Raw genomic sequence first — 27,063 nt, forward strand, 5'->3', positions numbered from 1 at the left:
AATTCCAGGATTTGGTCCAAATAGCAGGAAAAAAACAAACTACAATACACTTACAAATCAGAATGGCGTTGCAACCTGAAAGGAACATGCAGATTCCCACATGTTCTATCCTCGCCCTCCTTTAGAGATATAAGAGGAGCGGGCTAAGTAACTAAAGTACAGATTACAGATGGAACACGTGGACACCGATTGGCTGATTCATCCAGAAAGGTGTTACATTTTGAGTGCTAATTTAGCTGCATTCAGGCAGGAATCACCTTTGTTCAATCAGGAAAGCATTTGGGATGTTAGGAAACAGGATACCCAACTTTAACCTGCTCCCATAACGTTGATATTTATGGTCATGCTCTTCTTAAATGTCTAGTCAATGACAAATCCAGGATGTCGACAGTGGAGGACTTGGTGATGGTAATATTGCTGGCCATGCTTGTGGTCTGCCAAGAATGTTGTTTCAGTCTTGCTGCCTGGGGGCATGACCTGATTTGTTTTCTGGCGAGTCACAAATGAAAAATCATCAGGGACCATTCCTATATCTGGCCTGACGATAGAAGGAAATTGATCTCCCAACTAAAGTTGCATGGAGAAAGACCTGAGGAACCCTTGTGGCAATGTCCTGAAATTGGGACCATGATCCTCCAATAACTACAATCACTTAAGAGTGAACCCCATAGGTACCCCTTTTTTTAAAAAAGGAGGACATGTCAATCAGCAGACTTTAGCTTAGTAATTTCTGTGAGGCAACATGGCAATTATCCAGGGTGGCAGCCAAGGATTCCTGGCAGGATATTGCCATAGGGAAGACTCTAAGCAGTAATGCTACACAAGCGAAGGCCTCAGAGAATACAGCCTGCAATGCAGACAAGACCATGTGCCTACTCTGTATGTCCTTTGAACTGAAGGAAAATACATTATATTTTCTATCCAAGAATGAAGACCTATAGTGACCTCTCTAAACCAGAAATGAGTAACAAGCTTGAAATGTAGCAGAGACAGCAAAAGCAGACATTAACAATATCAACAGTGTTCATATCTTAACTTCTGTGACTAGAGCTGTCCCATGACATACAAGTATTTTCATACAAGGTCACAGTTTGTAGCGACGACCAGTGTTATGACCTTAGCCTTATTCAATTGTGAGCATGGATCACAAGCTTCGGAGAATAAAGTCTTGGGTGGATTAAATCCTTGATGATGACCTCTTCAACATCTCTTCCTTGTCACAAGTGTCTGCTTGCCTAATACCAATGGTTCATCTAACAAAGCAACATTGGACAACAAAGTGATGCAAGGTGCAAAAATAAAAGAGAATAGTGTCACAGAGGAAGCAGTGAGACTCGAGGGCTTGGGATCAAGCTTATTTATATAATCAAGGTACATGCCTCTGATTAGGAAGGTTGTTGAGTTTAATCAGGAGCTTGGAGTAAGCTATTTACCTAATGAAAATTGCAGCAGGGTCAAGGACCTTGGAAGTCTAGTGGAGAGCAAGAATCCCTACCTTCAGTAGCATAACATCACAGCAGGCAGCATGGAGAAGGAAGGTATACATATATGGTAGGTTCCAAGTGTACTGGGGCGGTCTTGTTCCAAAATGTTCCATGGGACCAATTTTGGGGTAAAGAATGAAGGAAAAATATATTGACAAGCTGCCTGGGCAGCTTCTTACCATCTGAATGAAACCACACACTGATAAAATATCATTACTCTTCCGTTTTTAAATCTCTGCACTGTGATTTTATTGCTGTATGATGTATGGGTTGATGAGCTGGATTGCATGCAAACTAAAAACTTTCTCACTGTACCTTAGCACCTGTGGCAATAAATTTGAATTTGACTTGAACCTGAGCTGTATAAATGACTGTAAGTTTGATTCAATGGGAATTACACCGAGCCTCAGAGTCAAGTAATCGATAATAGCCAGAAAAATTGAAGTGATGTTCCCAGGTTCAGCAAGTTGCCGAAATCAGCCACGCTTTCCAAGAATATAATATTTCAAGCAAATCTACTATTCACAATATCCTGTACTCACACCTGTTCCAAAATGCTCAAATTGTTTCAAGTCAAGGTTGATGAAGTAGAGGAGTTGATGAAATAGGGAATGGACAAGGAACCACAGACACCACCTCACTTTTTTTTTCTCTTGTATTGGACACATTTATTTATATTTGCTGAAAGAGTGTATGTTTCATCTTGTATTCATATGTGTGAGTTCTTAGACAACACATGGATGAGGGAAAAGGTTCTTCACTTTAAAGTTGTTATAAACAGCACCATGAAGCTGGCCATGAGACTGCACGTCCCCATTACAGAACTTGCATACCATGTGTCAGCCCACTGCTGACAGCCAAGTCTAATCAAACAGTAAGGCATTGCTAGTTGAATTGCAACCATGATCCCTATCGTTAGTGTATTTACAGAAATGTAATTTACAGCAATTTTTGCACCTGTAATACACAATAATGCTGCCACAAAACAATTAATTTTGTGACACATGTTCATGATAATAAATTCAAATTATGATTTTGAGATCTTGATGCAACCCTAGTATTTCTTTTAGAGCACCATCACTCCCAGGAATCTCTCTGCTCCATACCAATTTTAGACTCGTTGGATTTTACAAAGACTATTCTTAAGGTTTGCAATTTTTCATTGATGATAACTTTTAATATAAGGAGGAGCACTGGCATCATTTCTCTGCCCTGCCCCCAACAGTGCTTGCAGAATATGGGGAACACTAGCAGCTGAGGTTCTTGGAGAATGTCTACTGTCTATCCATTGATCCCATATAACAACAAACTGTATCATTCCACAGTTGAATTTGGCCTATGAACTCAGCTATTGATTCTGCCACATCACCTACTTTGATGTGTGCAGAAGGATCTGGTCCATCTGGGCCTTACAGCATTTCTGTTCTCCAACAAGCCATGAGCCATACAACCACAGCAATACACAGGGTATGTTAGCGCATGAACCTCTGCTGGTGGCAATCAAAAGGGAGCGCTGGTGACCAGAAATGAAGACATATTACCGCCAGATGAAGGAGCCAAGGAATCGGGATCTCAGCATCTCTCACCAAAAGCAAGGTCAGTTGCAGAACGTCGAATGTGTGGACAAGGCAGCATCCGTAGGTGCGCTGCAAATGACAAATTGTACAGAGGAACCCAAAATCTCCATGTGCAATGCATTCTCAGGGTTTATCTTTCAATCTCTGAAGTATTGAGGGTGGGTTGCGGATAAGGCAGAATTCATAAGGGTTCCTGTCACTGATAGGTTTCCTCCTGATCAAAGGTAAGATTTATACATCTGTCATGGAATGAGAAGGTATGAATTTGTGCAGTGTGGAATGGAGGTGATTACTTGCTAGATTTGACAGCAATCAGATATGAAGACTTGCTTTGTTGAGTTAAGATTGCTTTTGTGATAGCTTTCTTAAAAGTTAAATTTTATAGAAACACCCAACAAAACAAAGTACTGTGAGCAATAATATGTAGTTTCTGTCACTCAGAAAAAAAATGTAGGGCTGACCAAAAAATGTTGAGAAAGATAAAATGCCGCTTGCTCTAGATAATATTAGCTTAGGAATACTGCTGCACCCAATTACACTAGAGAGGCATTAAAGTGAATCACCGGCAACCACCAAAGATCACTCACTCGAGTTGTGTACTTTCATTTAGGGTCTGAGGCCAGATTGTGGGGCTGGGCTGGTGAAGAAGGATGGATCACCAGAGGGCAAATGCTTGAATCATGTTCTCAGCTGTCTTTGAGCAAGGAGGGGTAGAGAGGAAGGGAGGAAAGAAAGGGAGGAAGGTAGTGTTGTGAGTGAGGAAACAGGTTTGGCAGGACTCAAAGGCAAAGACAGTTGTTGTAGTGAAATAATTTATTGACGGAAGGCAGGAGTGCATAACAGATGCACACACACAGTTTACAGCAGCTGTGGGAAATAGCAGAAAATAACGAATGTGGGGAAAATAGTGTGGGAAACAAAATACACACATACAACAAACTGGTACATACAATGGTCAAGGAAAAAAAAAACATTATGATGCCCCACCCCCCCCCCTCGACTCAGTGCAGGCACGGTTCTATGCTACAAGGGTCACTAATTAAATCCTCCCAACCATTTTAACAGTGCACATCTTACCAACAATTTTTCCAGCACCCTTCTACATTTCTAGGCCTGGAGTGAAGCAGGGTGGTCCCAAACTGGCAAAAAGAGAGAACAAAGAGTACATGGCACCTTTAAAGTGCTGGATGGTCCAGCCCAGGTCATTAGCAGGAGTTTTGTCTTGGTGCCAGAAGGCTTAATCCAATTACAACAGCCACTAGCCCAAGGCCAAGTGCAGGCATTCTAGAGAGTCCAGTCCAGGTAATTTACATAGATCCAAACCTTGATTGGCAGCTGGTATGTCCTCTGACTAGGTAGGGGGCAGTGGTGTCATGTGACATCAACAACTCTTCCCAATATAGGAAGGGAGGAGAGAAAGAGAGTGTGGTAAACCAATGTTATACTGTGATTGGTTACTACTACTGGACACGCCTCCAAAAACCGATCCTCCCATAACTCCTTGCATACTCCCCATTCTCCTTGCCAAGATCAGTTAATGAGGTTGGTTGCCGCTGCAGTCTATAGTCAATAAAACCTCAATCTTTTGTGGTAATCGATGGTGCATCAATTTTATAGACTCTATTTTTCAAAGAAAATGCAGCAATACCTAAAACCAGAGAGGCTCAACATAGACCCTCGATCGTCAGATGCCCCACACACATTCAAACTCTGCTGCTTTGAGGACTTCCTGATGGCAACCACGAATGTTGTTAACATGGACTAGGACAGACTGAAGCTCATCTTTCTCATGCGTTGGACCCCTGGTCTTCCCAATGACCAATGATGCCAAATCATATGGGGAAGCCACTGAAGATCCAGTATCACAGAAGGGTGAACGAGATCTACGCAAGGCACCTCCTGGCCACCAAGAAGCAGTGACCTGATGAGTCGAGCACCTAATACCAACGAGCCTTCTGGGTCCTCTGCAGGGCATACAAATGCAAAGGCCATATTGGCCTCCCAGAATGAAGAGGACCTCATCTGGAAAGCCTATGTGGCCAGCATCCGCTCCAGATACATAAGATAGCAACTCCTGGAGCAGAAGGTACTCGACCTACAAGGGGCTGTTAAATTAACAGAGATGCTGGAGGTGGCCACCTCTTGTCCACCATGGGCACTGCTATCTTGGGACAGGATATCATCCCACAACATGAGCAACTGGTTGTGGGCATCATCACACTACTCAAGTGACATGACCTTGGCTGGTGTGGCGGGTGATCACCCCCAAATGCTACTTCTGCAGGCAGGGCAAGCACCTGAAGAAACACTGCCCTGCCAAGGAGGCAGTGCACTAAATGCAGGAAAAGACAAAACTGTAAAGCATGCTAGTCTAACCCATGCGCAAAGCCTAGCAGCACTGCATGCGGACAGCCTGATTGGCGCCATCGCCTTTGTGGATCAGCGACACCATGTGCAAGTCATGGGGCCATCATTTTGGACCCCACAACCAGAGCCATTTTCTCAGCCCTGCAGCAACATAGGGGAACAGCAAAGGAGGCCATCTTGGGATCTCGGGCCCTCATGTGACTCGGACAGCAAGTAAATACTGGCCTCTGTCACCCTCAGCCAAGAGGGACCACACGAACTCACCAGGACCATGATGAACATGCAGGTAAACAGACACATAGCAAACTTTGTTTGATGGAGGGAGAACGGAAAGCTTTATTCACCCTGATACAGCTAATTTCCTTTCCCTCGAAGTACGGCCAGTCAACCATATCACACATGTCCAAATCCCATACGGCAGTCATCCAAAGAACATGTACAGTGATTTTGACCGTTGGAGGTATAGTTTACAAACCTATCAGGTTCCTCGTCATTGCCACAGCTCTGCGCCCCCTTGCTGCTGGGGCTGGACTTCCATTGCCAACTTAAGAGCTTTACATTGGATTTCGATGGGACTCATCCTCACTGTTTGAAACAAACAGTTCCTAGATGGTCCTCTACACGCAACCTGTGGGCTCTAGACACTCAAGGTCACCCCTCCAGTTACATTCACAAACCTCACCCCCAGCTGCAAGCCGGTGGCCACCAATAGCAAGCAATACTGCGCCGCAGATAAAGCATTCATCAAGTCAAAGATTCAGCCTTTGTTGGGCGAGGGCATCGTCAAGGCCACCAATAGCCCCGGGAGGGCCCAGGTCATTGTAGTAAAGTACAGGGTGAAGAACAGAACGGTCATAGACTATAGCCAGAACATCAACCAGTACACGCAACTCGATTCATACTCCCTCCCCCGCATATCCGATATGGTTAATCAGATAGTGCAATATTGAGTAGTCCCACAATCGACCTGAAGTCAGCCTATGACCAGCTCCCGATCTGCCCGGAGGTCTGCCATATATTACATTCAAGGCAGACGGCCATCTCTACCAATTTTTCCATCCCCTTCGGTTCACCAACGGGGTCTCCATTTCCCAGCAGGAGATGGACCACATGGTGGAGCTCCATAAAATTCAGGCCACTTTTCCATACCTTGATAATGTGACCCTCTGTGGCCACGATCTGCAGGACAATGATTCCAACCTGCAAAAATTCCTCCAGGCTGTGAAGTTCCTGAACCTTACTTATAACAGGGAGAAATGGGTGTTCCGGACAGCCCGACTAGCCTCTCTCGTCTGTATGGTCAAAAACAGCATCGTTGACCCCAACCCTGACTGCATGCACCCTCTACTGGAGCTACCCCTGCTCCACACCCTCAGATCCTTGAAGAGATGCCTCAGTTTCTCCTCATGTTACGCTCAGTAGATCTCTAACTATGCAGAAGGGCTCATCCATTATTCAAAACCATCTCTTTCCCCTGTCGGCAAAGGCCCACGCAGTTATCAGCCGTATCAAGGATGACATTGCCAAGATGGCAATGCATGCTATAGATGAGTCCATGCCATTCCATGTAGAGAGCGATGCATCTGACTTTGCCCTGGCTGACAAACTGAACAAAGTGGGCAGAACCGTCGCCTTCTTCTCATGCACCCTCCAAGCCCCTGAAATTTCCCACTCCTCAATCAAAAAGGAGGCCTGGCCATCTTGGAGGTAATATGCCACTGGAGGCACTACTTTACTGGCAAACACCACTCTCCTCACGGGACAGCGGGCATTCACCTTTATGTTCAATAACAGGCGGAGGGGCAAAATTAAGAATGACAAAATCCTCAGGTGAGAATTGAACTGTCCACCTATAACTACGATATCCTCTATATCCTCTAAGGGTGCAGTATCGCTTGATCTTGGTGGCCACCGCTTGCAGTTGGGGGTGAGGTTTGTGAACGTAACTGGAGGGGTGACCGTGAGAGTCTTGAGCCCACAGGCCGCGTGTTGAGGACCATCTAGGAACTGTTGGTTTCAAACAGTGAGGATGAGGCCCATCGAACTCCAATGTAAAGCTCTGGCAAACTTAACGAGCCCTCTGACGCCCTATCCCATGGGACTTGTGCCATTATCCAAATAGGCAAATTACAGACCCTCCACCACCACCTCTGCCACCCCAGATTGACTGGGTTCTTCCATTTCATTAAAGCCCAGAATCTACCATAATCCATTGAGGACATCAGAACAATGACTAAAAACTGTCAGGTCTGCACCGAGTGTAAACCGCACTTCTATCAATCGGACAGGGAGCACCTGATAAAAGCTACCCACTCCTTCGAGCACCTGAACATAGACTCCAAGTGGCCTCTCCCTTCCTTGTATCGGAACGTCTATTTCCTCACCATCGTAGATGAATACTCAGACTTCTCTTTTGCCATAACCTGCCCGGACATGACCATGGCTACTGACATCAATGCCCTCCGCACTGTCTTTACACTCTTTGGGTACCTTGGCTTTAATCACAGTGACCAGGGGACCTCAAGCATGAGCAACAAGTTGAGATAGTACCAGCTGGCCAGGGGCATTGCCACGAGCAGGACCACCAGCGACAATCCTGGAGAAAATGGGCAGGTGGAAAGGGAGAACACTATGGTCTGGAAAACCATCCTCCTAGAGCTAAGGTCACGGAATCTCCCTGTTTCCTACTGGGAAGACTCCTGTGTATGGCCACTAAGAATACATCACAAAAACGCATGTTTTCCTGCCCTAGGAAGTCTACGTCAGAGATGACGCTGCCTACCTGACTGTCCTCCCCGGGACCAGTCCTGCTTCGGAAGAATGCCAGGCAATCTAAGACTGACCCAATAGTTGAGAGAGTCCACCTCCTCCATACAAGTTCCCAGTATACCTATGTGGCCTTCCCTGATGGGTGCGAGGACACAGTCTCGATACGGGATTTAGCACCATGAGGTGCCACTCCAACTGCTATTGACCACCAACAGACACTCTCCCCCACTGCTATCTTAGGGGAATCCTGAACCTGCTGCTGACCACCCTCTACCCCAGCAACTGATATCACTTATGATGTACCAGCACCACACTCCCTCCTCCTTTCACCTGTCCCTTCCCCCTGGAGAACTGTAACTGGTGACATAGACCAACCCCACAGGGTGCCACGGTTGTGCCCCAACCATTACCACTTTGTTCGCTGTGGCAGTGGAGACTCCCTGACAGACACATAAACTAATCCCTCGATGATCAGTCGAGAAGGTTGTTTGCTGCTCCAATCTGTAGCCAATAAAAGCCTATCAGCTTCACAACCTCAGCCTTTTGTGGTAATTGATGGTGCATCAGGAAGGGAGGGAAGGAGAAAGGGAGGGAGAGATTGCTATGTTGAGTGGGACAATATCATGGGTAAAGATGAAAATAGCAAAGGAAGGGGCAATTTTCACATGGAATTTACTTCGATTTTCTAGCTAAGATTCAGGAACAAGGCCCCAGGACTATGTCATGAAACAAAAAATTCTGCTGACAATACGACTGTAGTTAACACACAAAATTGTTGGACAAACTCAGCAGGTCCGTCACCATCCACCAAAGGCAAAGATATACAACCAGCATTTTGGGTCCAGAGTCTTTCGTCAAGGTACCTGCAGGATCTGCTGAGTTTTTCTAGCACTTTTGTGTATCTTTTTTCAGGACTATGCTGGATAGCCCAGCACTGGGTATGAAGATAAGTGGGAATTATGAGGATAGAAACCACCATCGGGTAGAGAAGATTAGGAAGTGAGCATCATTGGGGTCTGGCCTTTGACCTTTAGGAAAATATTGCACCTGCTGCTGTGATGAGAGAATCCTAAAATATTTAAAAAATAAATAACTGATATTCCTAACAGAACTCTCAATCAAACTTATTTTATCAAGACCTAGTTGGTTCAGGGTGACTAAATTTTGTCCCTGGCAATGCTTCTGAAGGAGCACTGCAGAGGGAATTGCATCATTCCACACATCCCTCACCAGAAATTACACTGCAACAAAAGGTCGATTTTGCCTCGAGCTACCCAAATGAATTCTCAGAAAGATGCAAGTCATCACAAAATTCTCATTAGCACAATACAGTTTGGAATTTAAGCCCATCTTTAAAATTCCTTCCTGTTGAAAAGCATTTTTTAAGCAATAGGGTTCCTATGGCAACATTTCTGTAGTTTGCCTAGTGTAACAATACACTGCCTAGTATCTTACTAATATCTCTTGTGGCGACTGGGCTTGTCCTGCAACATAATGGTGGTTGTTAACAAACCGAGGCAGAAAAATGCCTCGATGGTAATTGATTATAATGCTCATTGTCTCTCCTCAAAATGCTCCCTCATCTGCATATACCAAGGAGAAAGGCACAGATGCTGAGGAATTTGAGGAGGAGAGTGCACATTAGAGAACAGAAAGCACTGGAGATATTAAAACGCATAACAGATTAATAAATACGAGGACCTGATCAAGTGTACCCTACAACTTTGTGGTAAGTTGTGGAAGAAAGTGCAGGGATATTTGTTTTGCCGTTAGTCACAGATGAAGTGCTGGAAGACCAGAGGGGAGCTAATGCTGTGCCTTTATTTAGGAAAGTCTGCAGGGGCAAGCCAGGGAACTGCCAGTGAGTTTGACATCAAAGTTATTGTTGGAGATTCTGGGAGACAAGATTAACATCCATATGGAAAGGGCAAGGATCATTTCAGCATAATTGACATGGGTTTGTGCATCAGAAATAGTATTTCAATAACTGAATGAGTTTATTTTTTGAAGAGGTGGCCAAGGAAATGAATGACAGGAGGGCAGAGGATTTTTTTTTCAAATTTAGAGTTCACAGGCTCTTCCAGCCTGCTCAAATGCACCCAGGTGACCAATTAATCCAACCCTGTAGATCTTTGGAACATAGTAGGAAACCAGAGCACCCGGAGGAAACTTGCGGCACGGTCAATGACCGTTCGCAGACATGAAGCAAGAGTTGAAGGCTTTATTGATCAGAAGACCCAGACATGCCTCTACATGCTGCTGGCTCACGTCCAATGCAGGTATGAGGGAGGAGACTAGGGCTCCCAGCCTTTATTACAGATTTTATGGGGAAGAGCTACAGGTACAGACGGTGGGCCAGCCTGGCCAGCCCAGTGAGGACATACCCATAGTACCATGTTCCATCACAAAACCGATGTAGACACAGCATCTCACATAGCAGCTAACATCATAAAGGACCCCCCATCACCCTGGCCTCAATTTCTTCTTGCTGTTACCTTCAGGCAGAAAGTACAGAGGAAAACTGTAAAATGGAGGTACTTGCTCATGGTGTGGTCAGTTGGAGAGAAGAGCAATTCCATTTATTTCCAGGGATGGCACGATTAACATAGCAGTTAGCGCAACGCCTTTATAGCACCGGCAATCGAGATGAGGGTTTTAATCCTGCGCCGTCTGCAAGGAGTTTGCATGTTCTCCCCGTGTCTGCATGGGTTTTCTCCTACCATTCGAAATGTTCCGGGGATTGGATGTAATTGGGCAGCACGGGTTTTCTTTTTTAAAAACCCAGAGAAGGCAAGGGCACACATCTGGAGAAGCACAATAAAGGAAGACAATACAAGTAGAAGACATGGAGTGGAACAAAAGGGACCTTGAAATCCATGTTCACAATGCTAAAGTATGCAGAACAGTTCAACAAAGTGGTTAAAAAGAGAGCCAATGGGCTATTTCTTTATTAGTTCAGGCATAGAATTAAACTAACACCGCAGCTTGAGAACTGAATATAGTTCTGGACGTTACAGTGCAGGAATGGTGCAACTGCATTGGAGAGAGTACAGAGATTTATGTTGCCACAAGAAAAAATTAGGTGTGAGGAACAGAGGAGATGGAGGGAAGTTTAATTGAGGTGCACAGAATTCTGATGGACCTACAAGATTAAACAGGAAGGATTTATTTCCTTTAGCAGAGAGGCCAAACCAAACGTAGGTCAGCACAGCATTTGGCTGTGTTCTGCGCTGTTAGGATTGGTAGAAGGATTAATGAGAAGATGACAAAAGATATTTCATAATCTAGAGTATGTTAACAGCCTGGAAGCAAAGGGTGGTGGAAGCAGAAATACATTATATTTATAGCATATTTGGATGTGTCCTTGAAAAGCCATTACCTGCAGAGCAACAGGACCAGTGCTAGAAGATCTTTTCTCAATCTGCACAGCCACATGGGATGAATGGCCTCGTTTGGTGTCATAAATTTTCTACAATTAGAGTCTTAGACTGCTTAGTATTCCCCCCCCCCCCCCCCCCACATAGTCTAATAAGAATAAGTAACATGTTATATATTCTTTTGACTCTGAATTAAGGGATTTGGAGATACAGGAATCTGTCATTATCTGTCACTTTTGCCTTGATTATTCTATAAAAGTATGACTTTGAGGTAGCAAGAACCTTTTCACCTAATTCTTCATAAACAAAGATTCTAAACTTGTTTTGCGGGCACCAGAAATGTTAACAAGTAATTTTGGGAACATGCGATTGATCTGTCATTTTTAGATGTTTTCTAAATAGTGGAAGGAAAAAAAGAATACAGCTTGTGAAAGCACATCTTACATTAAGGCATTTACTAAGTTATACCAGAGACTGGGATTTCCACTGGAAATAATTGCAGATGAAACTTTGCACCATCTGACTGCAAAGATATGTTGTATCTGTTGTATGGCTGACAAACTCAGGGTACCCCATGGGGCCTCACAGCCAATCAAATACCACAACAATGCAGGAAACGCTGCATACGATTGATGAACAACAAGTGGCAATACACAATAACGTGACCACAACAAGATTAATTTTATCTTCAAGGTTGATTGGACTATAAATATTGTTCAAGCAACCAGAGGTAACTCTTTATGCTCTGAAAAGCAGTAACTCTGATGGTGCAGCGTCCTCACCACTTCATTATGGAACATTGTCTGGTACTTCATAGCACTGAAAATCGGTGCAGGAGTAGGCCATTTGGCCCTTTGAGCCTGCACCACCACTCAATGTGATCACAGCTAATTCATGCAACTTCAGCACCCTACTCCTGCTAGCTCTTTCCATGGCCTTTGATCCATTTAGCTGCATCCAACTCCCTTTTTTAATATATCTAATGAACTGATCTCAACTGCTTTCTGTTCCACAAGTTCACTACTCCCAATGTGAAGCAGTTTCTCAATAAATCCTAAGTGGCTTACTCAATATCCTAAGACTATGACCCTTTGATCTGCACTTCCTGACATCAAGGAGAAGAAGACGGAGCGAGGGAAGGGAGGGGGGAAAAGGGGAGAAAATGACACTGTGTATATTCAAGAGGGAAATGTTTATGTGTATTTTGATCAATATGGTTCATAGTGTGAAAAATTTAAGAAAATTAAAAAAAGACGACGACAACATTCTTCTTGCATCTAACCTGTTTCATCCTGTCAGAATTTCATTACTCTATGAAACCCCTTCTCATTTTTCTAAATTCCAATGAGTATAACCCCAATCTTGCTTCATGCATCCCTCTTTCACATTTTATACTTCATATCTAAAATTTGCCTCCATAATCCACAACTTTGTGACTCATAGGAGAATGATAAAGGATCAGCAAGAACAAGAGGAGTTACAGATGCTCCAGGTGGGTATATTCCTGCAAAGGAACAAAGGTTGAAAGAACGTCACACAAGTGGTACTTGAATGGGATCATGGAGTCCTCTTCCATGGACAGTCTAATCCAGTGGTTCTCAGCATTTTTCTTTCCACTCACATACCACTTTAAATATTCCCTATGCCATAGGTGCTCTATGATTAGTAAGGGATTGCTTAAGGTGGTATGTGGGTGGAAAGAAAAAGTTTGAAAACCACTGTTTTCATCGTACCGAATGTGCACAGTTTCATAACTCCAAAGGAAATGGGCCAATGACAATTTTTCTCAAGCAAAATATTTCAGTAGCAAATGGGTCTAGATCAGTGATTCTCAACCTTCCCTTCCCACACACATACCACCTTAAGCAATCCTTTACTAATCACAGAGCACCGATGGCATAGAGATTACTTAAAGTAGTATGTGAGTGGAAAGAAAAAGATTGAGAACCACTAGTCTAATCTCTTCTTCAAGCTTCAGATCAAGGGTCAAAAATGTCCCTTTGAGCCCAGACAGTAACTTGCCAATCTCTGATCTTTAATGCATCTACAATATATGGGCGGGAAGATAGGTGAGACATGACCTTAAAAGTATCGCTTTCTTTCTTTCAAGCAGTTCTCTTGCAGCAGAGTGGGGGAATATGTTGGCAGCTTAAGAGGAAACTGAATGTGAGACCTTTATTTTGGTTTCAAATAATGTCTTAGAAAGAATTAGATGCAAGGAAGTGACAATGACTTTCATTGCCATCCCCTTACATGTCCACTGTCCAGAAGGCAGGCATTTTATTTTCCTTTGAGTGGGTTCTTTCTGGTCACTGAATGAGATAATTGTACCCTAAGGAAGTACTACCACTTTGAACATTAAAGAGGCTGCCCTTTGGATCATGCTTTCTTCAGCCACTCTCATCTTCCTTTATTGCTCACCTGTGATTCCCTTCCTTAGGGACCCCCACTGATAACAATGCTACTTCGCTTCATAAAATCCTACACAATGATGGCACTTCCAATCACAATTTTCTCCAGGAACAAGCATTCATATTCAACAATAAATCTCTTGCACCAACAAATTAAACCGAACCATCTTCCGGAAGGAATTGTGAAAGTTATAAACACCGAGACTTTATTAAAATATTAACATCAATCAGTCCAATAAAAGTTCCATACCATCACACCTCAATTTTATTGTTCAGTTTCCCCAAACTCTATAAATCTATTTTCTCACTGTCAATTCCCAAACTGTCTTCCAACTGCATTCCATGACCAACCCTAAATGTGTTAATGATGGACCCATCTCCTTACTACCAGTTATTCAAAAACCTCACTATCTACTGCCATTGAAATAGCAACAGGTACATGCATAGTCTGTTCTCATACATTGGGCTTCAAGTCATCAGTGAATTGGATAAGATTGGGCAGGGGGGGGGGGCTGCTTGGTGGGGGCCAAGAAATTAGAACTATTATCAAGGAGAGAATACAGGTGAACTGAATTATATTTCACACTTGCCCTAGCAAGTCACCAATAGGCATTCTATAAGAGGGATGCAATCGCTCAGAAGACCATGGCTGACCTTGTGGATAACAATGTGCAGAATAATGTTTGTTGAACACTCCAACCATGGTCAAGTATGTGCATATTTAGCAAAGACCAGAAAATTAATCTGTCATTATGTTATAAAACAAAAAGTACATCAGTTACCTGTCAGACAGCCACCAAAAGTGTGCAGACCAAAGTGGCAGCAAATACCTCCGGGACACATGCTCCCTCCTGGATGTTGCTAAAGGGAAAAAACTATAGGATATAGCTACCTCTGAACCTTTATTTGCCAGCTGAACAGAGCATGATTCCACTAGGTTATAATGTGTATTGGGATGTCTGCTGATCCACAGTCTACTAGGATTTACTGCAAATCCAGGCGCAGACTGTCACAGGTGTAGCCAGACATGTTTGGATTCCCTGCACTTCTACTCATGATAATCTTCCCTGAAAAATCATTAATATAGCACATTCTCATCAAGAAACCTCATTAGGATAATTGTGTGGATATTATGATAAAATGCCAGTGGCAGATTTTAATCATAAAACACCTGCTGCCCAATTCAAGTATGAAAAATGGGACAGAAATATAAACAAACATGTCCAATATCATCACCTCACTGTACACCAATTTTATGTTGCTGGGTATAACTAATTGCTGCATGAGTGACAAGACCAGAAAAATCACAAGTACAACTAAATAACATGACGGAGGCCAAATATCAGTATAATTAACCATACCAGCAACCTGAACAAAATATTGATTGCAGTATTAAACTGGTGGAAACCTTATATTTAAGACTTTTATAATGGTTTTTTTTTACCTGCTCAGTAAGATGAATCAAATGTAACCAATTGTAGAACTTATCTTGTGAGGAGTTCATTGAGAGAGCCTGAAGTTCTGCTCCGGAAAAGGAACTAGTGTTGGACTCAGCCAAGAAAGACTCAGCCACCACATTGAAAGTCATTAAAGACATTTTATACAAATTCAGTGCGTGCCATTTTAAGGGCAGCGTGAGCTCAGTCACCTCGTGCATTGTGACATCATAATCGCTGCCCCAGGTGCACGGTGGGTAGGAGACGAGGCAGGGAGAAAACCCTGACGGTGCCATCTTCCCATGGCTGCCCCGCTACGTGACGTTACATGCAGGGCTGGTTCACCATGAGAGAGTGTACCGCCACACAACCCCCCCCCCCCGCAGAACCGGCTATGCATCCTGCCGCTTGGGCGGGCGGCCCCGGCGTTTGGACATGGCCTTCTGCACCAGCTGTGATAGGTCTAGGAGCGCTGCCTTAAAATGGTCCACAGTGAAAAGTTCATCTTTACCCTCTATGTCCAAAGTGAAAGTCCTGCCGGACTCCTGGAGGACTTTGTATGGACCTTTGTACGGGCGTTGTAAAGGTGCTGTATGTGGGCCGCACTGAACGAATATGAATTCCCCCGAGTCCAGCTCTTTGGGACGATGTGTTGGCCGGACGTGAGGATAGTTTCTTACAGAGATCTGCCAAAAGGTTCACATGCTCAGATGTGACATTGGGCTCCGGGCCAAAAAACTCACCAGGCAGCGAAAGCGGCGCGCCGTAGACCAGTTCCACAGAAGACACCTGTAGCTCCTCCTTGGGTGCTGTTCTGATGCCAAGGAAGACCCAAGGCAGTTCGTCTGCCCAACCTGGGCCAGTGAGGAGAGCCATGAGGGCGGATTTCATATGACAATGAAACCTCTCCACCAAACCATTTGCTTGCGGTTGGTAGGTTATGGTATGGTGGAGTTTAATCCCCAGGAGGTTCGCCAGCTAAGCCCAGAGCGCGAAGGTGAACTGGGCGCCCATCACTGGTGATGTGCGCTGGGACTCCAATGACTGACTAGGTTCCTGATGCAAGTCTCTGCGGAAGCCTCTTTATGGGAACAGCCTCCGGCCAACTTGTGGTCCAACTGACTATTGTGAGAAGGTAGCGCACTTCTCTGGACACTGGCAGGGGGCTTACGACGTCAACGTGTATGTACTGAAATCTCTGCACTGCAGGGTCGAATTGCTCGATTAGGGCCTGCGTATGCTGGTGGACCTTGGAGGCCTGGCACCCGGTGCAGATCCTCGCCATCTTGGTCTTCTCCTTTTTGAGCCTGTGCCACACAAACCGCTCTGCCACTATTTGCACCGAAGTCTTCACCAAGGGGTGAGCTAAGTCGTGGACTAAGCTGAAAACCCTCAACCTCCACTATGGTGGAATTACTGGACGCGGTGAGCCAGTGGAGACGGCGCAGAGCAACATGTCCGGACTGTTTTGGCAACAGAATATCTTGGAGCGAGGCCAGAGATGGCAGTCCGGAGAGCATGTCCAGCTTCTGGGCCTGTGCCAACTGTGTGTAGTCAAGGCTGGGTTCGAGAGCGTTGATTGCCAGATGAGAACGGGCATCTGCCACGACGTCATCTTTGCCTGCCCTGTGCCGGATGTCAGTGGTAAACTACGACACATAGGAGAGGTGGCATTGCTGGAGAGCCAACCACGGATCTTTGGCCATCATGAGTGCCTGTGTGAGGGGCTTGTGGCCAATGAGCTCCGTGAAGGGCCTACCCTCCAGAAAGTATCAAAAGTGCTGGATGGCCAGGTACAGCGCCAGAAGCTCCCAGTCAAAAGCGCTGTACTTGAGCTCCAGCGGGTGCAGCTATTTGCTAAATAAGGCCAACGGGCACCACTGTCTGTTGAGCCACTTCTCAAGTACGCTCCCTACTGCCATGGCTGAGGCATCCACCAAAAGTGCCGTTTGTGCCTCTGGGCATGGGTGCACCAATAGAATTGCATTGGCGAGGGCCTCCTTTGTTGGAGAAAAAGTGGTCTCTGCCTCCTCCGATCAGGTCAGGACTTTCTCCTTAGCGGCGATCAATGCGAACAGCATTTGTATGGTGCGGGCGGTGACTAGGATGAACCGATGATAAAACTTCACCATCCCCACGAACTTCTGCAGGCCCTTGAAGGTGGTTGGCTTGGGGAAATCGCTGGACGGCCGCGATCTTCTCTGGCGCTGGGGCAGCTGCCGAGATAGTGTGCCCCAGGAACTGCAGCGTCTGCTTGCCGAACTGGCACTTGGCCATGTTGACCGTGAGGCCAACCTCCGCCAGATGGGCAAACGGTACGGAGGTGGGCCTTGAGCTCTTCGCGGTTGCGGCTGGCGATAAGGATATCGTCTAGGTAGATAAACACAAAGTCCAAGTCCCTATCCACTGTGTCCATGAGGTGCTGAAAAGTCTGGGCCATGTTCTTGAGGCTGAAAGGCATACACAGGAATTCAAAGAGACCAAAGGTGATCTCCTCGGCGTGGATCTGGATCTGATGATACTCCCGCACCAGATCGACCTTGGAGAAGACTTGCGTGCCGTGGAGTTTGGCCGAGAAGTCTTGAATACATAGAACCGGGTATCTGTCCAGTGTGGTTATGTCATTCAAAAACCTGTAATCACCGCAGCGTCTCCAGCCCCCAAAGGATTTGGGGACCATGTGGAGAGGGGATGCCCAGGCACTGTCCAAGTGAAGGACGATCCCCAACTCCTGTAGCTGGGAAGATTCCTCCTTTGCCAGCTGCAGCTTCTCAGGCAGAAGTCGTCTGGGCATGGCATGCAGCGGGGGGCCCTACGTGGAGATATGGTTGTATTCCCCGTGCTGGGGTAAGGTGGCGCTGAATCGTGGTTGAAGGATGGCGGGGAACTCATAGAGTATGTTCGAATAATCATCTCTTGAAGTGGCAATGGCGGCGATCTCGGGTCTGCAGGCGTTCATGGCATCCAGGCACACAAAATGGAAGGTGCGAGCATTGACCAGCTTCTTGCGCTTCATGTTGACCAACAGTCCGTGTGCCCTCAGGAAGTCGGCCCCCAACAACGCAGTACCCACTGAAGCTAACATGAACTTCCAGCGGAATTTCTCTTTCCCAATATGGATCTGCGCCCTGTGGGTACTGAAGGTCTTGATGGCGGAACTGTTGGCTGCTGACAGGGTGGGACCACGAGATTGGGTGCATTTCTCAAGGGTGGTAGGGGGCAGGACGCTCAGCTCCACTCCTGTGTCCACAAGGAAATGCTGGCCAGTAGACTTGTCGGTAATGTGAAGGAGGCTGTCCATGTGGCCAGCCATTGCAGCCATCAACGGTGGCTGGCCAGGTCATTTCCCCTAGTAGTCACATGGTTTTCGGCACTTACGAGCTTGCACTCCCCAGCACTGATGGTAAAACTACCAGGTGTAATGGTGTTTCTCCGGCTTGTGCACGGGGGAGTGTTGTGGCCGGCTGGCTCTTGGTCACACAACCTGACTGAGGGCTGCATCATTCTCCCTCTTGGGGTGCCAGAGGGTGTCCGCTCAGACTGCGACTCAGCGTGGATCCGTGAAGTCCTCATCTGCCAGTAGTAGTTGGATGTCCCCAGGCATCTGCTCGAGGAAGATCTGACAGAATAGGAAACAAGGTTTGTGATCCTCTGCCAGCACCAGCATCTTGTCCATTAGGGCCGATGGTGTGTGGTCCCCAAGGTGCAGGAACCTGGCGCCACGCTGCTGAGGGAGAGCCCGAAAGTGCCAAAGAGCAGGTTCTTGAAGGCAGGATATTTACCCTCGCCCAGTGGGTTGTGTATTAGATCATCCACCCTGGCTGCCGTTTCTTCGTCCAGGACACTCAGGACGTGGTAGAACTTCGTGGCATCTGCTAAAATGTTCCTCAGTTGAAACTCCGCCTCCACCTGCTCGAACCACGTACATGGGCGATGGATTCAGAAGGGGGGCAATTTGACGGGAACGGTGTTGATCTCTGCCGGATCCATGTTCTTGAGACCAGAGAGGCATCTGGGCTCAACAGGGTCACCAATGTAGTGCTGGACACAGCTAAGAAAGACTCAGCCACCACATTGAAAGTCGTTAATGTCTGTTTTTATTCAAATTCAGCGCGCGCCCTTTTAAAGGCAGCATGAGCTCAGTCACCTTGTGCATTATGAGGTCATAATCACTGTCCCATGTGCAAGCTGGGCAGGAGACCTGAGGCAGAAAGAAACCCTGACAGCGCCATCTTCCCATGGCTGCCCCGCCACGTGGCATTACACGCAGGGCCGGTTCACCACGAGAGAGTGCGCCGCCACAGAACAATGATTTATAAAAAACCTTAATGTAACAGAATCAAATGAAACAATGCTAGTAAAAACTGCAATCAACTATAATTATTCCTAAGTAAGCTATCAGAGTGCATCACTGTGTGGTGTGGGAACTGCTCCACTCAAGATCACAAGAAACTTCAGAGGGATTGCGAACACAACACAGACTATAATACAAACCACACTTCCTTCCATCGACTACATCTATACTTCCCAATTCCTTATAAAAGCAGACATCATTAAAACACTCATCTCTTCCACACTCTCTTCACCTCCTCCCATAGTGAGAAAGATTAAGGAGTGTGGGATCATGCACTAAGAGCAGCATCTTACCTGCTGTTATTAGACTCCAGACTGAACCTCACACAAATAATGCTGCCTTTGTTCTGTACGAAGTGATCTTTCCCTGCCACTCTGCCCTTCTGTACCGTGTTTTACTTTATGTGCCATGTACGGGAGACTCTGCTCAACTCTAGATCACTTTTTCCAGAAAACTCACAAGCACACAAAATTCTGCTTCAGCAGCAAGGATTAAATGAATGTTCAATGGAATGCACCTACTTAAAAAGACCCAAGGCACGAAACAGTAATGCCAGCAGAACACAAAACATTGCAATTTCCTGCCCAATCATTTTAACACATGGAAATTCTAGGTATGTAAAATTCACTGTGAGCCCCATTCATCAATGGGAGTAATATATTGTAAAAGCCACCCAAAAATAATTGTAGATCTCATGGCAACTCCATGCTTCAGAAAGTAGAAGCAACGTTAGGACTTTTGAACTTGCAACCAAAACTCAGTTTCCAGGTGAAACACAAGTGCATTGAATTTCTGTGAATGCACGACTTGCTGAAGTCAGGATTCAATTACTGCAGGTGTGCAGCTACCAGGTCTGGTATGGCGATGGGGCAGTTGTGAAGAGTCAGACTGGCACAGCATGCAAACAGCCCACTGAGGACGCAACAACCAGAAATGGGCCACTTGCACCAATCCCATACTCTCACTCCAAATTCTACCCACTCACTGATAACCTTCAGTGGCTACTTAACATAACAACCCATGTCCTTGGAACGAGAGGGGAAACTGGCAAAAAAAAACAATTCTGGCAAATGCTGGCAAGGGCTGACTTTCATGATAAAAATCAGTGAAGGAGCAGGGCAACTATCGTCAAAATAACAAACCCTTTTCACTCTTTACTCACTTTGATGGTTTGTGTGCAAATATTTAGGACTTTGCTGTGTTGGTAAAATTATGTGAAGCTCCATCCTTTGATGAGGCAAGTTCAGAATTTCCAATGAATATCCTAACTCACTGCCTGACAAAATTTACAGGAGGGGAAAACAAACTAAACGAACTAAAACTGGCTAACGCATCACAAAAAAATGGATACAAACCACTGAAAATTAAACTCAAAAGAGACAGATGAGAATATCAGAGAGGGAGAAAAATACAGGAAATGAATGCAGTTAAATCTGTTGTGGGGGGGGGGGGGGTGTAAATCACTAAATTGTTAGCTTTCATCACCAAATAAAATCCAAACTTATTCCTGGTTCAAAAGGGAGAACATGTTACCATGAAGCAAACATCACATGGTGATGAATTTCAGTGAATGACTGCATTTGAGGTGGATGTTGCACTGGCCCTCATTATAGATGGAGTCATGGGTACGAGTGAGCCTGAAAAGGGCCATATTTAGTGGGTTGGTGTTACTCCCTTCTTGGAGTTATCTTGTATTGAAAATCAGGTCCAATATATTTCTAGCTGGACAAAATCCACATTTCATATCAAAGCAATGGGCAACAGGAGGTGTCAGTTAAAAAAGTCTCTGTCGACAACTTGCATTGCAACAGGCAACAGGGAGATCCCTCACGGTTAGGATCATGGCAACTCAGATTTCCTCTGGTTCATTCATTTCCCAGATGCAGACCAGGAGATATTTGACTGAAATATTTTACCGCCAGCTTTTAGAACGTCAGTAGGAAGCACATCGGCCTCCAAGTGAAGCACAAAACTCTGCAGACGCTGTGAATGTAGTAAAATCACACCAAAATGCTGGAGGAACTCAGTTGGTCTTTTCAGCCTCCATAAAAAGCAAAGATATATGGCTGACATTTCCGGCCTGAGGCCTTCTTCAAGGAATTAGCAGAATGAGCCAAGAGCAGGAAATCTCAAAATTCAGACACTGCTGGTTGGGGGAGGAGTCCAGACCAAGAAAAAAGGTGTTAATTGGAATATGATAAGGGATGAGGTAAGAATTTATCATGTTTGTGCGAAGGGAGCTGGGGGGAGGTGACGGGGAAAGAAATGAGGGAGGGTTTTAACAAAAGTCAGATAAATTGTCATTAATGCCACCAGTTGAAGGGTGCCCAGTTGGAAGTTGAGGTGTTGTTCCTCCAATTTACAGGTGGTCTCTGTCTGGCAGTGCATCAGACCATGGACAGACATGTCAGCAAGGGAATCGGACAGGGAATTTGAAATGCGTGGCCACTGGGAGATCCGTGCTATTGCGACAGACAGAGCCGAGATGCTCAACGTAGCGATCTCACAGTCTGCATCCAGTATCTCCGATGTAGAGGAGACCACAACGGGAGCACCAGATGCAGTAGATAACCCCTGTAAACTCACAAGTGAAATGTTGCTTTTGGAAAGTACAAGGCCTTGTTTGTTTTTAAATTGAGACATAGCTTTTTATAACTTCTTGTCAGTCTGGACTGAACGTGCTGTTGTGGAATAGTGTCAGAGTTCTCACATCAATGAGAAAGTTACAGGACAACGGATTCTTTCCAATGAGTATTGGGGGCCCCTGTTCACTTTTTTTTAACAACGCTAAAGAATTTGTGCATGTCATGGCCATCATCAGTGTACTGAGCTCTGTCCATCCACCATCTGCTCTTTAAGATGTGGGTGTTCCCTGTCTACCCCTCCTGTTAGGTTCCTGTTCAGCATATTACTATCCTCTCAAAAAACGGCAGAGCATCGACACAATTGGCTTCCACCACCTATTGAGGAGGGAATATTGGAATTTTTCTGGGTGGTCACCTTATACTGACAGCCACATAAAAACGTCTACAGGGAAACCCTCGCTAGATTTAATGTTGAAGTTTTCAGCATTTAAAAGTTCTCCAGAAGGTCATCCATCTTTTCATCAAGAAAACATAAACCTGTGTCCATCACAAAATATTTTTACTGTTTCATTAACAATGATATTTCTCACTGGAGGTTGACATTTCCTTATGCACCCATCAATCTCCCTGTACTCTCCCACACCCTGGTCACCGGATATTAGAATACTTCATAAATAGCCCTTCCATTACTCTTTATTATTTTTGCCCATATTCATCCTCAGTCCCTTAGTCTGGTGTTTTCCTTAGAGAGGAAGAGAAAAAATATGAGGCAAGCAACACAAGATAATGACTTGCAATGCTCAAATGTGTTGGAGAAACTCAGGTCACGCAGCACCAATAGAAAGTGAAAGATAACTACCATTACATGCCTTGGCCCTTCATCAGGTACAGGCAAAAGCAGGCATGGCCCCAATTAAAACAATGGAGAGTAGGAGAGGATGTAGGAAGGGGCAGGAGAAAGAACACAGTCAAGAGATAATAGGTGGATACAGGTGAGAGGGTAGAAGGTGAAAAAAAGCTGAGAAGTGAGGAGGTAACTCTGATAGGACCAGGCCCAAAATGTTGCTTACCCTTTCCTTCCTGAGAAAGATGTACGACCTGCTGAATTTGCACCAATCCCAGAATCTGCAGACTTTCTTGTTTAACACTTCCAGTTGCATATCACAAATAATTAACTTGGAGATTCCCATCAACACAACCTAAATTACTTCTGCAGAAATATCATTTCAGCATCCCTGGTGATAACTGATGGATACTTGTGCTTAGCTGCAGCTGTTGGACATTTCTTCCAGTTTTACAGAGTACTGACAGCAAGTGGTGACATTTCAACAATCTTCACTACCAGAAATTAGGGACCAAATGATTTTCTACATTTTTCTTAATTAAATCCCTTGGGTCACAGTTTTAACCTGAAAAATTAACACAGAGACAAATAGTCAAAATTGGAATTAACATTTGTGAGATTTAATTAACCTTTTGTGTTAAAGGAAACTGGACGTGAATGAGAAAGTGTGAACGGCGAATGCAAGGTTGTGGTAACACCATTGCTAGGCTGCAAAGCAGGTGAAGTTGCCAATTTTGTTGCTAAGCAACACCTATCATCAAAGATTGTGGTAGTCAATCACATAAAATTACTGTCCTGCAGCCAGGATTTTTAATGGAACAGACAATATAGTTAACATTGTTTGTAACCATAATCCATAGTACAAGGCACTGGAATAGCATATCACCAGACCTCTCCTGTGCTGTGACTCAACACATGCAGATTCCAGCTTGTGTGCTGCAACACAAATCACAGGGAGCGTCATTGCCCGAGTCAGAACAAATGGAGTAAAAGATGGCTCATCTGCATCATCACCGTCTTCTGCTGCTCCTCCACTGCCCTGTCTCTTTGCAGTCCTGGGAATGTCCAATAATCCACTACCCAGCTGTTCGTAATTTGCTGATGGCTTGGCATCAAGCTCACTATTTCCTACAAATTTACAGTACATGGCCCCCAATCCCTTGACTTCACTGGAAAATGTAATTATAACATCCAAAACAACGTTAAGAGTGTTAAACAGCAAAGTCTGCCGATGCTAGGATTGTGGCGCAATGCACAAAAGTCCTGGAGAAACTTCCTATAGATGTTGCGTGGCCTGCAGAGTTTCACCAGCAATTTTGTACATTAAAAGTATGCTAAGAAATTAGTCTCAAAACTCTGCCAGTTCCTCGCACCAAAATTATGAGGATTCTGAATTACTGAGATTTTAATTTTCCTGACCATCATAGAGAAAGGCACTAACTGAGGGATATGTTGAGAGGAAATAAAAAAAATGATCTGAAGATAGTGGATCGGAGAGAGAGTTGGATGAAGGGGAGATGGGAGCTGAGAAAGAGCACGAGTTGGGAGAATCAATTAATTTAACCCATCACCAGCCACAGGCTTTTTAATTCTCATACCCGTCGTCACCTCCTGCTGCCTCACTTGGTGACAATAAAAATAAAATCAGCAGTATTTGGTGCTGCAAATAATGCAGCTGCTTACAGCTCCAGTGAACTGGGCTCATCTCTCACCTCCAGTGCCTGGTTGTGCAGATTTTATACGTTCTCCCTGTGACCTCATGCGTTTCCCCAAAGGGATTCAAGTTTCCAGAGCACACATGGAGTAAAATGACCACTCTAAACTACCTCTGGTGAACGTGGCTGCTGGAAATGAAAGCACAATGCTGGAGGAGCTCACCAGGTCATATAATGTACTTTATATAGAACAGTGGTCCTCAACCTTTCCTTTCCACTCACAAACCACTTTAAGTATTCCCTATGCCATAGGTGCTCTGTGATTAGTAAGGGATTGCTTAAGGTAGTATGTGGGTGGAAAGAAAAAGTTTGAGAACCACTGATAGAGAACCATAGAACATTAGAGTACAGAAACAGGCCCCTTCGGCCCTTCTCATCTGTGCTGCACCATTTTTCTGCTTATTCCCATGGATCTGCACCACCCATTGGCCTCCATACCTCTCCCATCCTGTCCTAATTCTTCGTAAATGTTAAAATGGAGTCCGCATTCACCACCTCAGCTGGCAACTCGTTCCCACTCACACCACTCTCTGTGTGAAGAAGTTCCCCCCATTTCCCCCTAAACTGTTCCCCTTTCACTCTCAACTTGTGTCGTCTGGTTTGTATCTCACCTACCCTCAGTGGAAAAAGCCTATCTACATTTACTCTCTCTATACCCCTCATAATTTTAAATACCTCTATCAAATATCCCTTCAGTCTTCTACTCTCTAGGGAATAAAGTCCTAACCTGTTTAACTTTTCCCTGGTTAAACTCAGTTTCTGAAGTCCAGACAACATCAAGTAAATCTTCTCTATACTCTTTCAATTTTATTGGTATCTTTCCTGGAGTTAGGTGACTAAAATTGCACATAATACTCCAAATTTGACCTCACCAATGTCTTGTACAACTTTATCATAACATCCCAGTCCCTAAACTCTGTACCTGTGATACCACTTTCAGGGAATTATGTATCTGTATTCCCAGATCCCATTGTTCTACCGCACTCCTCGGGGGCCTACCATTTACTGTTATGTCCCTTCTTGCTTTATCCTTTCAAAAGGCAACACCTCACACTTCTCTGCATTAAATTCCATCTGCCATTTTTCACCCCATTTTTCCAGCTGGTCCAGATCCCTCTCCAACGTTTAAAATATTGTTTGCTGTCCAGAACATCTCCAATCTTTGTGTCATCTCCAAACTTGTTCATCTAATTTAACACATTATCGTCCAGGTCATTGATATAGAAGACAAATAACAATGATCCCAGCACTGATATAGCAAGGATAAAGATACATCAACATTTCAGGCTTGAGCCCTTCATCAATACATAGAAAAATGTTGATAAGAACCTGAACAAAATGGTAGGGGGAGGGGTAGGGGCAGGGGCACGGTTCCAAAAGCAGCAGGTATGGATGGATAAGGGAGGGAGAGCACCATATCAAGCAAGGGAATGAGGTATGGCTATGTGAATAGAGAAGGAAGGGGCTGGAGAGTTGAGGAAAAGAAGGCAAGGTGAAAGAAGGGAGAACTGAGAGTAAGTTAGTAGAAACTGGAGACATTGATGTTAATGCCATCTGGCTGGAGAGTGCCCAGATGGAAAAAAAAAATCAGGTGTTGTTCCTCCAATTTATGGGTGGTCTTGGCGGGATAGTACACAAGGCCATAGACAGACATTTCAGAATGGGAGTGGGATGCAGAACTAAAACGGTTAGCTTTTGGGAGATCCCTGTTACTAACGCAGATAGAGTGAAGGTACTCTGCAGTCTGCATCCAATCTCTCTGATGTAGAGAAGGCCACAGCAGGAGCACCGGGTGCTGTAGCTGACTCCTCCAGATACACAAGTGTTGCTTCACTTGAAAGGACTGCTTGGGGGCTTAAATGGTGGAGGTGTGTGTGTGTGCAAGTCTGACACTTACTGCGGCCAGAGGGGAAGGTGTGCAGGGAGGAGGCAAGGAGGGCTATTGATGGGAAAGGATGAGTGACTGCTGGAAGAATGGATGGGGGAAAAATGGCAGCATGTGAAAGGACACACATGGGATGGCAGGGAAATAAATAGTACAATGGCATCACTTTGTGGCTGATGTAATTGCAAAGACAATTTCTGGCAATAGAGAGGAATATGTATTAATTAGTCTCAACCAATTTGTATGGATGACATGCCCA

General features: G+C 45.0%; 1 protein-coding gene across 2 annotated transcripts in view; it reads right to left on the reverse strand.

Moving 5' to 3' along the window:
• LOC138758024 (E3 ubiquitin-protein ligase MARCHF1-like) overlaps positions 1–27,063 on the reverse strand; it is a 459,755-nt gene that overhangs the window by 398,985 nt on the left and 33,707 nt on the right. Inside the window, exon 1 of one of the 2 annotated variants that reach the window (XM_069926298.1) lies at positions 15,430–15,600. The exons of the other annotated variant lie outside the window; for it this stretch is intronic. The gene's annotated coding sequence lies outside the window, so the exon portion shown is untranslated. Of the gene's footprint in view, positions 1–15,429; positions 15,601–27,063 lie in introns of those variants that run through there. 2 annotated transcript variants of the gene reach the window in all.

Source organism: Narcine bancroftii, chromosome 3, assembly GCF_036971445.1.
Source record: "Narcine bancroftii isolate sNarBan1 chromosome 3, sNarBan1.hap1, whole genome shotgun sequence".
NCBI classification, from domain to species: Eukaryota; Metazoa; Chordata; class Chondrichthyes; order Torpediniformes; family Narcinidae; genus Narcine; species Narcine bancroftii.